Here is a 14,068-nt window from a genome sequence, read left to right on the forward strand (position 1 = left end):
TGACTTGTATAATGGCACGTTGACAAACACCAGATACAGCACTGGGACTTGATCAACAGCCAATACCGCTCCATGACGTCACAAACCATGGATGTCTCTGGTAAAGAACATTCAAATGAAATTACTCTTAATTAAAAGCACTTATCATTTATTGAACAGTATGTACTAATTGCATATTTAAAGTACTTTCAGAAGTTTGACTACTGAATACTGTACCACCGGACTTTTCCTTTAAGTTAAGTTGCTTCAGCTGTGCCATTCCTCTTTCTGCCAGCATCAGATCAACTTCTCTGATTGGTTGATGTGGCATGTTAAGCAGCAAAAGTAAAATTTTTCCAACTCCAGCAGCTGCTGCTGGGAAAATTTTTTACATCTGAGCAAAGTTTCCTTGGAACCACAGGGCCTACAATTTCTGATTTAAAAAAAAAAAAAAGGCCGTACAATGGACGGCCATACACATTTCTAGCTAAAGGCCTGGAGCCAAAGAGACTCTTATTAAAAGGCCAGTTAATGGAGAAAAGGATCTCAATAACTAAATAACATAACTGAGCCAAAAGACAAGCAAATTTGTAAGGTGGAAGAATGAGATGAAACAAGCTGACCTATGTGTTACAAATCTTTAAAATATGACATTATCAAAGTACCCTGTTATCCAATAGCTTTTATGCTATTCTTTTTTGGTCTGAATCCTAACCATGTCATATCGTAACTTCTTAATATGTGGGTACCTTTCAGAACTATCAGATTTATCTTTTCTGAAAAGCTGCTTTCAGGGGACCCAACAGATTTCCTTGCAGATATAAATTGATGTTGATTGTTTTAATGCCTGAATCCTGAATAATAAAAGCTTTCTTCAGTTTCAGGAATCTAGCAGAGCTTTGTATATAATGAGTCAGATCTTGGTGGTATATTAAAAGGTTAATAATTTTATGACCATCAGAAAATAAAAATCTAAAGAAGAGTTTAAGCCCAGAGCATGATGTTGCCAACTCCATGTTTTTCTGCAGCTTATGTGTTTTACACTGTTGGTGTGGTGCTAAACTAGAGATTTTTGTTCTGTCCTGCCTTTTTCTCTCCTTTGAAAAATAAAATATATAGACCTACCAATTTTGCAGCTTTCTGACATTTTCTTTAAGTGTTGCCAACAACAGAAATGCTTTTACATTTTTCAAAAACGTTCATGCAAGACATTTGTTCTTTCTTTAAACTACAGTAGAATGCACATGATATACGTTAAACAATTTTAAGGCATGTCTAATTGTTTTTTGTTTAGTTGTTTTTTTTTTTACTCACAAAAAAATTCAATTTTCAGATACACTAATGGTCAAAAAGTATAGAACAAACTGAATAATGTTGCACTACAAAGCGTAAAACAATGTCACCGACTCTGCTGAAAAATCTCCAGGAGATCAAAATAGCTTTGGTTAACCATCTGTGTTTAAACATGAAAACCAAAAAGAATACAAATCAGTGCAAAAACATTGTCTACACATCAAAAGCTGACTAGACCAAAGAACTACTGGAAGACCAGAGCCAATTTTAAATTTGCAGTTGTCCAACTGGGATTGTTTTAGATCAATCCCAATTGGACGGCGACATAAAAGGGGATAAACTGTTTGGCTGTGGTTAAAGGACCCAGCTATTGTCTTGCTGCTCCATATTTAGGACAGTTCACAGTTGGAGCCCTCAACAATGGCTGACTGAGGTGGTCATAAGAAAAAGCAGCAGTGATTCAGGGAGGACGGTCCTATAAAAGTTTAATGGAGCAGAAAAAAAGCTAATCTGGTGTCTATGAGCACCATCCAGACTAGGGCAGGGTAATTAATTCCATTTGCAATATAATCTTCATTTAATAAAACACCATTTTCAAATCGCAGAGGCACTCAATTTTGGTCATATTACATGTAACAAGAGAAAGACAGTAAATTTCTCACTCCAGGCGTTTAGGTAATACACTTAAAGTGAGTCTGCCACCACATAAAAAGGTAGAGAGTTGCAGCTAGCATGCAGATCCATGACTGCAAGTAGAAGTAAGCACTTGTCACAAACAGTAAAGTACATGCAAACAGGGACTCTGGACAAGCCAATTTTTAAACTCTATGAGATGTTTCTGTATAGCACTATTCTTTTATGAGCCAACTCCTCTTTAAAATTCAGCCCAACTGTCTCTTTTTATGCAATATGGACTTCATGAAGCTAATAATGCTCTAGAAAACCTCTGAGGTTTTCACAGAAAAGCTTTATATATAAAGATGTACACTTACAAGTTAAATGACTTATAATAAACGACCATATGCCCTTAATTTATTTTAGGGTTATCAGAGTGAAAGGAACAGATTTCAACAGCACATCACATGTTTCAAAGCCATGCATAATTTTCCATCCATCAATCGCTTATACAACACCAAATAATAATGTTCTTTGCCTGGTTTTGTTAAGGACAGCAACAACAAATCAATAAAAATCGATTAAGTGTTTACATTGAATTTCATCATCAAACTGTTGTGTCGTGCAATTAATGTGTCACACAGCATGACATGGAGCGGTTCACTTTACCTGCAAAGGGTTGTAAGTGCAGGCTGACTGCAGAGCAGGTTGTACAGCATTTTTAAAGGAAATGCAGGGCAGCAGAACTCAAGGACTGGAATTGTAGACCCCTGCACTCAAACATCCTTTTATTTTAAACATTTAAAGATCTCTACAGAATCCGCATAGACGAGAGAACCTACTTCTTATGTGCTTTTTTGTTTCATCAGTCCAAAAGGTTCCATTTCGAAATAAAGAGGTGGAAACCAAACCAAACCAAAACCCTGACCACCCAGGGTGCAGACCAGGAAGCAGAGTTGTAGTTTAACACACATCTCTGCAGCTTCTCTACTGTTACCCACTCTTTACTCCATCCAGACAGTGTCTTGCCCACGACCAAAATCTAATAAATTAGCAAAGATTCCCAAAGGAGTAAATCATGATAATCTAATTAAAATCAAAATAACTCCAATTGGGGAAAAAGTTAAAACAATTAAATGCGGTCTGTTTAACATAAGATCGCTTTCCTCTAAAAGTCTACTAGTTAATGACTTGATTTGTGATAATCACATTGACTTGTTTTGCCTTACAGAAACCTGGCTGCAGCAAGAGGATTATGTGAGCATAAATGAGGCAACTCCTTCAAGCTATTTAAATTTTCACATCCCCAGAAGTTCTGGGCGAGGAGGAGGAGTAGCAACAATCTTCCAGTCTGACTTACTGATTACTCCCAAAACAATTAATACCTACAACTCTTTTGAACATTTAACCCTTAATTTCCCTGATCCAAATTTCAAGGCAAGAAAACCTCTTCTTTTTGTAACTTTGTATCGTCCACCAGGTCCTTACTCTGAATTTTTAGATGAGTTTTCAGAGTTCCTTTCTGATTTGGTATTAAATACTGACAGGGTCATCATAGTGGGAGATTTTAACATCCATGCTGACATTGAAGGCGATAGTTTAAGAGCAGCCTTTAATGCTATCTTAGACACTATTGGCTTTGTTCAAAATGTGAATAGTCCCACGCATTCTCATCTTCATACTTTGGATCTTGTGCTGACATACGGCATAGAATGTGAAGAAATAACAGTATTTCCTCACAACCCTGTCCTCTCTGACCACTTTCTAATAACCTTCAGGATTACTTTAACAGAGTTCTCCTCCCCCAAAAGAAGGTTCAATTTTAGTAGATCTTTATCAGATAGTGCAGTTATAAATTTTAAAGAATCTGCTTCACTTTCTCTCTGCTCTGTGTCACTGAGCAGTGCTGCAGAGTGCAAAAGCTTAGCTTATTCCCCTTCACAGGTTGATGATTTTGTTGATGGGGTTGCTAGTTCTCTGCGTATTGCCTTAGACAACGCAGCTCCTTTGAAAATGAAAACCGTTAAAAATAGAAAGCTTGCTCCTTGGTTTAATGCAGAGCTGCGTACTTTGAAGCAAAATGCTAGGAAACTGGAGAGAAAATATCGCTCCACAGGCCTGCGAGAGTCCTTCCTAGTCTGGAAAAATGGTTTACTGCTGTATAAGAGGACCCTTTGTAAAGCAAGAGCAGCATACTTCTCCTCATTAATAGAGGAGAATAAGAATAATCCTAGATTTCTTTTTAATACAGTTGCCAAACTCACCCAGAGCCATAGCTCTGTTGAACCGTCCATTCCACCTGCTCTTAGCAGCAATGACTTTATGGGATTCTTTATAAATAAGATTGATCTTATTAAAAATAAGATCATAAGCACTCCTCTATCCGCGATTGTACCTGAGGTAGTCATGGAATCTGAACCGGGTTTAGACTGCTTTGATCCAGTTGAACTCTCTGAATTAGCAAAATTATTGTCTTCATCTAAGCCTTCAACTTGTATGTTAGATCCAGTTCCAACCAGGTTATTTAAGGAGGTATTCCCTTTGATCTCCTCCTCCATTTTAGATGTGATTAATCTATCTCTGTTACAGGGATATGTACCTAAAGCTTTTAAGATTGCTGTAATTAAACCTCTGCTTAAGAAACCGTCTCTTGACCCAGATGACTTGGTCAATTATAGACCTATATCCAATCTTCCTTTCTTATCCAAAATTCTTGAGAAAGTAGTTGCCAAACAAGTTTGCGATCACTTCCACCATAATGAACTTTTTGAAGAGTTTCAGTCTGGCTTTAGAGCTCATCATAGCACTGAAACAGCTCTGGTGAAAGTCACTAATGATATTCTCATGGCCTCAGATAATGGACTTGTATCTGTGCTCGTCCTGTTGGATCTTAGTGCTGCATTTGATACAGTTGACCATAATATTCTTTTAGAAAGACTTGAATATTTTGTTGGAATTAAAGGAACAGCACTAGACTGGTTTAAATCTTATCTATCTGATCGAATTCAGTTTGTTCATGTTAATGATAGATCTTCAACACGCTCAAAGGTTACCTGTGGAGTACCACAGGGATCCGTGCTAGGACCAATTCTCTTTACTTTATACATGCTCCCAATTGGTAGAATTATTAGACAGCATGGGATTAATTTCCACTGTTATGCTGATGATACCCAGCTATATCTGTCTATAAATCCAGATGAAGCTAACCCATTACATAGATTACAGGCATGTCTTGAAGACATAAAAACCTGGATGACTCTTAACTTTCTGCTTCTGAATGCAGACAAAACAGAAGTTATAGTCTTTGGACCAGAGTCTCTGAAAAAGAAACTGATTAGCCAGTCACTTCATTTGGATGGGATTAAACTGATTTCAGATAATAAAGTAAAAAATCTTGGTGTTATTTTTGATCAGGACCTGTCATTTAAATCCCATATCAAAGAGGTTTCTAGAATTTCCTTCTTTCATCTGAGGAACATTGCAAAAATTAGAAATATCCTGTCCAGGGGTGATGCTGAGAAACTAGTCCATGCATTTGTTACTTCAAGGCTGGACTATTGTAATTCTTTACTATCAGGAAGTCCACAAACTGTAGTTAAAAGCCTTCAGCTGATCCAAAATGCTGCAGCCAGAGTTCTAATGAAAATAAAAAAGAGAGATCATATCTCTCCTATCCTGGCTTCTCTTCATTGGCTTCCTGTTAAATCAAGAATAGAATTTAAAATCCTCCTTCTCACATATAAAGCCTTAAATGGCCAAGCTCCATCTTATATCAGAGATCTGATTGTTCCTTATGTTCCTAACAGAGCACTTCGCTCTCAATCTGCAGGTTTACTAGTGGTTCCTAGAATTTCTAAAAGTAGAATGGGAGGCAGATCTTTTAGTTATCAGGCTCCTCTCCTGTGGAACCAACTACCAGTTTTAGTCCGTGAGGCAGACACCCTGTCTACTTTTAAGGCTAGGCTTAAAACTTTCATTTTTGATAAAGCTTATAGTTAGAGTGGCTCAGGTTATCCTGAGCTATCTCTATAGTTATGCTGCTATAGGCTTAGACTGCTGGAGGACATAGGGACCCCCTTTTCATCATTCTGCTTCATTCTATCTCTATTCTCCCACTCTGCAGAATCTGTTAGTTCAATCTCTAACGTTCTGCTCTCTCTGCTTTTCCTCAGAGTAGCTTTGCCTCGTCTGTTCCTGTTTGGCTGTGACGTCATCCTGGAAAAAAAACATCAGCTGTGCTGCTTCTATCAACACCCTTGTTAATAGATGTTGGAGATCGGCCTGTTTTCCAGTGTGGTCCTGTTTCTCTGACCGTGACTGAGTGGATGTGCTCTCTTCGTCCTCTGGCATGGGAGCTGCCTTGGAGCTCGTCTGCCTGGCTGTGTGTTTCCTGGACGGGGCCGCCTTTTACAGCTGCTTTTTGTATCTCTGCTTCTGTCTCCTTGAACCCCAGTCGGCCTCAGCAGATGGCCGCTCACACTGAGCCTGGTTCTGCTGGAGGTTTCTTCCTGTTAAAAGGGAGTTTTTCCTCTCCACTGTCGCTACAAGCATGCTTAGTGTGGGGGATTGTATTTGAGTCAATGAGTCAATGCAATCAACTGGTTTTCCTTAGATAGAAAACTTTGTATCAATTTGACTGTATGATCTGGTTGAACTGTAAAGTGCCTTGAGATGACATGTGTTGTGAATTTGGCGCTATATAAATAAACTGAATTGAATTGAATTGAAATAAAAAAATTATCTGAATAAAAACTATCTACAGATTAATCAACCGTTAAAATCATTGTTAATTGCAGCCTTGACATTACGTTTTGAACAATACCATTTAGCTTTAAAAAATAAAATAAAATCAACCAAGTATACTTCAAGTATACAGTAATTACCTTGCTTTCAATTTCAATACTGTCTATTGCTTGCAATTTCTATAGGAAATTTAAAGCTAATTTCCATATGCTTCTCTTGCAGCATGCTAATGACTTGCAGCATGCAGCAGTAACACAAACATATATTGTCCTCTGAGCTCCCGGTCTACATGCTCATCAGAGAAACTGGCGCTGTTGCCCCTCAGCAATCTCCAACCTCTTTCAAAAACTAGTCCAGCAGAGTGAATGCATTGCTCACAGGGCAGTGGATGATTTTAGAGATCAAAACACACCTCAGGAAATCTGCAGAAAAACACCTCTGCATGCATATAACCTCCACTCACACTGCAAACAGATCAATGCCATTGGTCAAATTATACCTGATAAAACCACACATCACTTACTTTACCCTGGATAAATAGCAAGAAAAATATACACCAGGAGGCTCATCCAAAGATATGCACCTAAATTATTCCGATTATTTGCATGGAAAAATATCTCACCTGAAGAAAAACTTCTTCAACTGTGGAGCCAGGTCTTTCTCTCCTATCAAGTCAAGCAGAAGGCTTTAACTGCCTTCTCAAGTGACAGCTAATTGTGTTGCGGGCAGCACTGTTTGTTGTGACATGTCTGACACTGTTCTCAAAGTTGGATTACACATTTGTCACTTATTCAACAGGAGTGACTCCACACACTGCATGATACAGAGAAAGGCTGCTCAGTAAATTGGATTCCACTGTGAAATAATGTTATGAAAATGAAACCATGACAGCAAATTGGAAAAATAACACAGATGAGGAAGAAAATAGCATGTGAATGCATCAATTTTATCATTTCAAAGCTGGCTTTTAGCCAGCTATGCGTACAGCTAGTACATTGTACAGCGTATACTAAAAAAATTGTACGCCCCGTTTTTCCCCTGAAAACTTTGCTCAAGTGTTAAAATTTTCACAAGCAGGAGATGCCGGAGCTGGAAAAATTTTACTTTTCTTGCACTAAGGGCCACATCAACCAATCAGAGAAGCTGGCAGAGAGACGGACACAGCACTGCTAATACAGATCACTATGACCACTCACCTGAAACAGTTTATTAATGCCTAAACTAACTTAAAATGTTAAAAATCTGCTGGAAAATCTTTTAGCTTTTGTTATTAGTATTTTAGAGAGACTACATTTCAAAATTTTCCATGGGAAAATACCCCGGACCCCCCTACACCAGATGATGTGATACACCAAGGTGTATACCCTAGGAAATGTTCCTAGCTAAAAGCATACTTCAAACCACAGCTTTTTGTTGCTGTCCTGAGTCAAAATATAGCAACGGTAAGATTAACATGAGTTCAGAATAGGGGTGTAAATCACATCCATCATGGCGATTCGATTCAGTATCGATTTCCTGACCCAACGATTCGATTATTTTCGATACTCAAGAATACACCACGATTCGATTCGATTCGATTAATCGGTTAATTTTTTTTTTTATTATTATCATTTTTTTTACACCTTACAGGCTAAACAAAGTTTCAAGTTTGAAATAAATCAATGAAAGCTGTAATATCATTATGCATTTTCTTTAGAAACAACAGCAAATAACAGAAGTAGAAAAGTTGCATCAAAAAATACTGCAAAAATACTGCACAATATCAGTGTAATGAGTTCAATGCAATACCTCGGCTCCAGAGAAACTGTCCAACATATTTTTTTAGAATGTAATAAATATACTCAGGAAAGAGAGATATTGTGTAGAGAGTTAGACAGGAATAAAAATAAACTAGATATAAGGGAATTGTTTCAAAGGTCATCTGGGGATGTAGTTTTTGGTAGTATTTTTAATTTTCTAAGAAGAAGGGAGAATATAATAGTTTGTCTGGTCCATACTCCATTCTGGAAGGTGGCGGTAATGCACCTATAAATTGTTTGCCAACCGCCATTAAAAAAAAGAAGAAGAAGAAGGCTCCAGAGTGTTGACGTCACCGCCCCCTTGAGAGACGCTCCGCTGCACCTCTCCCAGATTGTAGCTGACCGCAAACAGTGCAGCAGACAGGAGGCCGGCTTGTTTTGTTTTTGTGACCGAAATTGCTGAAAACAACTCGTGAAGTTTGACCCGCTAGAAGAGCGAGGTGCGCGAGACCGCTGGGAGCCTTTTTCCAGCTGAATCTCCGCTCTTTTTGCCCCATTGTCCCTCCGTCGTCGGACTAAACTCGCCCCCACTTCCTCATCGCCTCGGCCATATCTAGACCCACAGCGTGTAGCCCAGACCACGCTTCAATACTGAGCATAATTTAAAAATGTCTGTGTGAAGCTTGCTGCAACAAACTGCTGTAAGAGTATAACCAGGAAGCGCGGTAGGAGGGCAAAATAGGTTTAGCGGCACCGCAGCACGGGAGGGAGAATTGCGCCCAGGAGCAAATGGATAAAAATAGACCGGAGGAAAAAAAAAAACATGAATCGATTATCTTGCGGACGTGTCGATGCATCGGATCGTCGGCTTCTGGATCGATGCATCGATACAAAACGATTATTATTTACACCCCTAGTTCAGAATTAAAAAAAACTAGAATATGTTACAATATTTTAATAGTTTTGTTATTAATTTATGAGCATAGCCTTGTGTCTTATATAGATAGCTTTACATCTAAAGTTAGAGTTCTCAATCTTTTATTTGTTCTGGTTTCAATATTTACTGCTGATTAAGACCTTAAATTCAAATCCTAAAGTGTTTTATATAATACAAGATACAATATTAAATACAAACAAGTTCTAAGCTATTGAGTGGAAGGAAAAGTGTGAAGTTAGTAAATTAAAAACCATTATTCATAGATGATGGACTACAAATATCACATTCCTTGTGTCAAGCAATAACTAAATGTAAAACCCATCAGCAGTGTCTTTAAAGCTGAAGTCTGTACGTTTTTAAAAATCACTTTTTTGTCATATTGGCTAAAACTGTCCCTATGCCCAGACAGCAGTACATGTGATATGTAACCTGTGAAAAAAACTGCTTCAATTGGTCTCGCCTACTGCCTGTATTGCAATCTGGAAAGAATATTTCGGGACGAGACAAAACAACCAATCACAGCCAGAGGAGCGTCTGATGGAGTGTCAATCACAGCTCACACACGCTGAATCCCGCCCCCACCCTCTCACCGCTGAACCTGCCGCTGCCGCCAGGCTGCCACAGTCAGGAGGACGTGCGTAGAAGTCATGGCGGAGCGACAGCCACCAGCAAAAGAGAAACTGCCTTTACTGCCCCTGCCGACAACTGCTTACACGGCAAAGACTTCAAAAAAGAAGATGTCATGGAAGAGCTGCCGCGTACGCTGCTTGGACGCTTCTGGTAGCATGCGGTAGCCGCGCAGATGCTGTGAGAGGGGTGGAGCTTGGAGGTGGGGCATGAGTGAAGCAGAGAGGGTGGGGGAGTGGCGTGAAACCTGTTTTTCTTCAAATTTTCAGTCGAAGTCTGCTCTCTTCTCAATGTAACAGACTGCAGCTTTAAGACTAAAGAGAAAAAGAACTGAAAGGTCAGGCAGCAGTCCAAAAATCCCCTTTTCAGATGAAAGTACAGTTTTGTTTCATTATAAAATCAAAGTGCTGGAGTCTCATAGAGTAGAAAAAAACACATTTCACTCTACTTCAAGTTTAGCGTTGGATCAAGTGTACCTGATGTAACCGGAACAACTCCCCTCTGAAGACACAGACCTCTGACAGAGTTTTTAAAAGACGTAACTTCTAGTTCAACTTCCTATTTTGCCGGTAGTCACCTCGACTGCCAAAGGCTAGATGCTAAAGCGCTTACAGCTGAAGGCTATGTTAAGAAGTGACCAAATCCCTCCAGAGAAGTCTGCGCTCGCTGGACTGAGTCAGACTGCTTTTTCCTGTGATTCAAAAGGAGTTGAACGCAGTGTTTTCATTCTTCCTGCAATTAAAACAGAGTTGAACACAGTGTTTCCTGAATCCTGTTGCAGCAGAGACAGAGAAGAGCTAATCCAGCTCTGCTAACCGGAATCTAACCTCCAAACAACAGGGTCCCCAATCGCTGTTCGCCGAAGGAGCAGTTAGAAGCCGCCAGACTAGTGACTGCCTGCGACGGAGAGACAGAGTTGCGCCAAGGAACTGCTGTTGGAGTCTGCGGCTACAAACTAACCCCGGTAGCAAAGAAGGAGATGTCTCGACTACTATGAGTTATAAAATTAATCTCCTTGCAAAATCGCGTTTTATTATTGCATCGGATTGATCCAAATCTCTTTGAGCTGCTGTTGGATTAACGGACTGGCTGGACTACAGACGGGTCCTGCAGGGAACCGGACTGTGCCGAAGGCCTTCACTCCACCGATCATGCCCACCCCCCCTTTCCATCTGAACCGCTGCTAAATTTAGAGTACACTTTTAATGCATTAAGCCTTAAACTTCAAATATCCATCAGACTTTAAACTGTCTTTTAAACCCCTCTTCCCCTTTTTTTTCTTTATTTTTGCTTCTTTTCAGTGGTGCTATGTGTCTGTTTAGTTATTAGGTATAATACTGTGTGATTGTGGCTAATAAAGGTACCATTATATCTTGTGTTCATTTTACAAAGTGAATTATTTATTACTCAGGCTGGATTCACAATTCTTTCAGTAGAGACACATTTATTTGGTTGCTGGTTAATAACGTTGCTGATAGCTATAGTCAAAATTACTAAATTGGCAAAAGACAACTGAATTTTTAACAGCCGGATTAAGGAGTGCCACCCTCTAGGTAAGAGGCTAAAAACCCTGGTCAGTAAGCAAATTATAGTTATTTAGTTAGTTAACTAGTTAGTTAACTAGTTTACCCTTGACTTCCTAGAACTTCCAGTTCTACTTATTCAATATATTCATAATTTTCTGGTAAACTGTGAAGTTCCCAGTCTGAGATGATTTGGAGAGCCGTGTCATCTGCTGTTTTTTTTTTCTGAATTCAGCAGTCAACAGAAACATATACCATCAAAAATAAGAAAGAAGTGAACACTCCCTTCTGCTGGAAAGCTTTATGGAGATGCTGATTTCATTTTCTAACAGGACTTGTTACCTGCCCATAGAGGTACCAGTAGCTGGTTTATACTGTTCTCCCTGCTGCCCACTGGGAAGAGGCTTTGCAGAATTCGATGCAGGACCAGCAGGTTCTGTACCAGTTTTTTTCCCTGCTGCCGACACTGTTTAACTATTGAAAAACTCAAATCAAGTCTCAAATTGAGACACTGCATCACACTGACAACATCATACTTGCACAACATGGTGAATCTTTGAAAATGGAACTCAACTCAGTATTTCTACTGCATTTCTATGGTGCATTTTGCACCATATGTATTTATTTATTTTTGCACTGCTATGAACCTTCCACAGCAATGTATTTTGCACCATGCCTCTCCTGCACTGTTTACATTCTGATCAATGCTGTACTTTATAAATGGGAATGTTCATTTCACTGCTAAGCTGCTGCTCATTCACTGTCAGAAAGCTGTATCTAATTTTTTTTTTGCATACAAAACTCTGTGTATACAAAATGACAATAAAGTCTATTGACCACAGTGTCCTTTGCACGATTGACCAGCAAACTCAGGCTTATATGGGGTATTTTTAGGAGGATTTGAGACACCAGAGCAATCAATGTAGATGACCCAAAGGCCACTACAGAAGTTACCTGAACTTCTATCAAACCAAGCATAGCAGAATGAATAAACCACAGCTGGATTCTGTTTAATAACTAAAATCTGTTATGTTAGTTAAGCCAAGATTAAAACAATGCATCAGTTTACTCCACTTTAGAATTAGGTGCTCCTTTATGTTTGTCTGGCACATAGTATCCCAATAAAACACCCTTACAATAAAATACAAGTTTGCTATTGGACTATGAAATATTTCTGTTCGATTAACTTTGAGCCCTTCATTATACAATATATTTAATATTACATTTTATGCTTGGCAGTTTGGTGCCATTATTGGCAACAGGGCTGAGGAATATTTACTTTACACAATCCTCTCCAGAACAGAAGGTGATTATGGAGCTGATCTCTGTAAACCCATTAGGCCATGCACTGTAGTACATTTTGACAAACATAACAACGGGTACAGCTTTATAAAACACATACTAAAATGTTATTAAAACAAAAACATACCCTGCACTGTATTTTCTGTGTCACTAAAGATCCTATTAGTTGCTGGGTGTGACATGATGTAGGCTACAGCAAAAAATTAGTATACCACATGGCAAGTGGATAAATAAACAATGATCACATCTCAAAAGAAATACATTGCCACAGTATTTTAATAATGTTTTAAATGCAGGATGTGAATAAGACAGGAAAGGATGAGACTCTGCTTACCTAAAATATGGGAGCAGTGAACCTGTGACCTGCTGCAGCCTCGCTGCCAGGCAACATGTTGAACATGATCAAAGGCGCAACAAATAAACCAGTAACTAATCTAGACTGGGAGCGGACAATGTCTGCAGATAATGCCTAAGCTGCAGTCCATTTTAGACCGGGATAGTCTGCAGACCAGTGAGCCTCAGCCGCTGTCGGTCCAGTCAGACCTCTCCTGGTACCTGTTTGGACTCCTGCATGTCATTTCTGAGCCAATGCAGTTGAGGTAGCCGCAGTCACGCTGTTCGATAGGAAGGATTTTCTTATTCCTTCACTCGGGTGAATATCCACGGACCTATTCTGCGGCTGTTTATAAGCTAAAATGCTCCATAGGATCTAACCTCAGCTCTGCTCACATCGACCTGCATGCGTCCCGGTCCTCTTCTCTGATTGGCTGACAGAAATGCCAATCATGGGGACCTTCTGAAGTGGAGCCTCAGTGGCGTCTGGTGGCTGCCAATTGTACTGTTTTGTTTTTTTTATTTTAATTTTTTTGTTGTTGTTTTTGTTTCTTTAATAACTGTATTCAATTATGAATGACAATAACTAAGGAAAAAATGTTAAAATATAACTTAAGCCAAATATTTAATCGGTGTTTATTTACATCTAAATTAATGAAAAAAAATATTCTATTGATCTTGGGGCTTGATTAACACACATGGGGAAATTTAAACAAACAGAGCTGTTTTTTGGGAAAACAGTCTGATAGTGAGGGGCTTTAAAGATAGAAAACCTTCCAGACATCCAAAGGCAAATATGACCTCATTTACTCTATTCCCTCTTAAAGGACATTTGAGTTCTAACTGATCTTTGGGTAGATCTGAAGAAGTCATTCACTCTCTCTATGACTGTTGCACCTGCAGCGAGAAGCTTTTCCAAACTTGTTTTCCAAACAAGAACTACCTGAGATGTTCCAGGTAGTAGGAGAATGATGCAG

The 14,068-nt window shown here is 39.1% G+C and overlaps 1 protein-coding gene across 3 annotated transcripts in view; it reads right to left on the reverse strand.

The window, feature by feature from the left end:
• The window catches only part of galnt13 (UDP-N-acetyl-alpha-D-galactosamine:polypeptide N-acetylgalactosaminyltransferase 13), a 73,837-nt gene extending 60,326 nt beyond the window's left edge, over positions 1–13,511 (reverse strand). For all 3 annotated transcript variants that reach the window (XM_038285622.1, XM_038285621.1, XM_038285620.1), the window contains exon 1: positions 13,093–13,511. The gene's annotated coding sequence lies outside the window, so the exon portion shown is untranslated. The remainder of the gene's footprint in view (positions 1–13,092) is intronic.
• Between the last annotated feature and the right edge of the window lie 557 nt (positions 13,512–14,068).

This window comes from Cyprinodon tularosa, unplaced genomic scaffold, assembly GCF_016077235.1.
Source record: "Cyprinodon tularosa strain WSP-4 unplaced genomic scaffold, ASM1607723v1 ctg212, whole genome shotgun sequence".
In the NCBI taxonomy this organism is placed as follows: domain Eukaryota; kingdom Metazoa; phylum Chordata; class Actinopteri; order Cyprinodontiformes; family Cyprinodontidae; genus Cyprinodon; species Cyprinodon tularosa.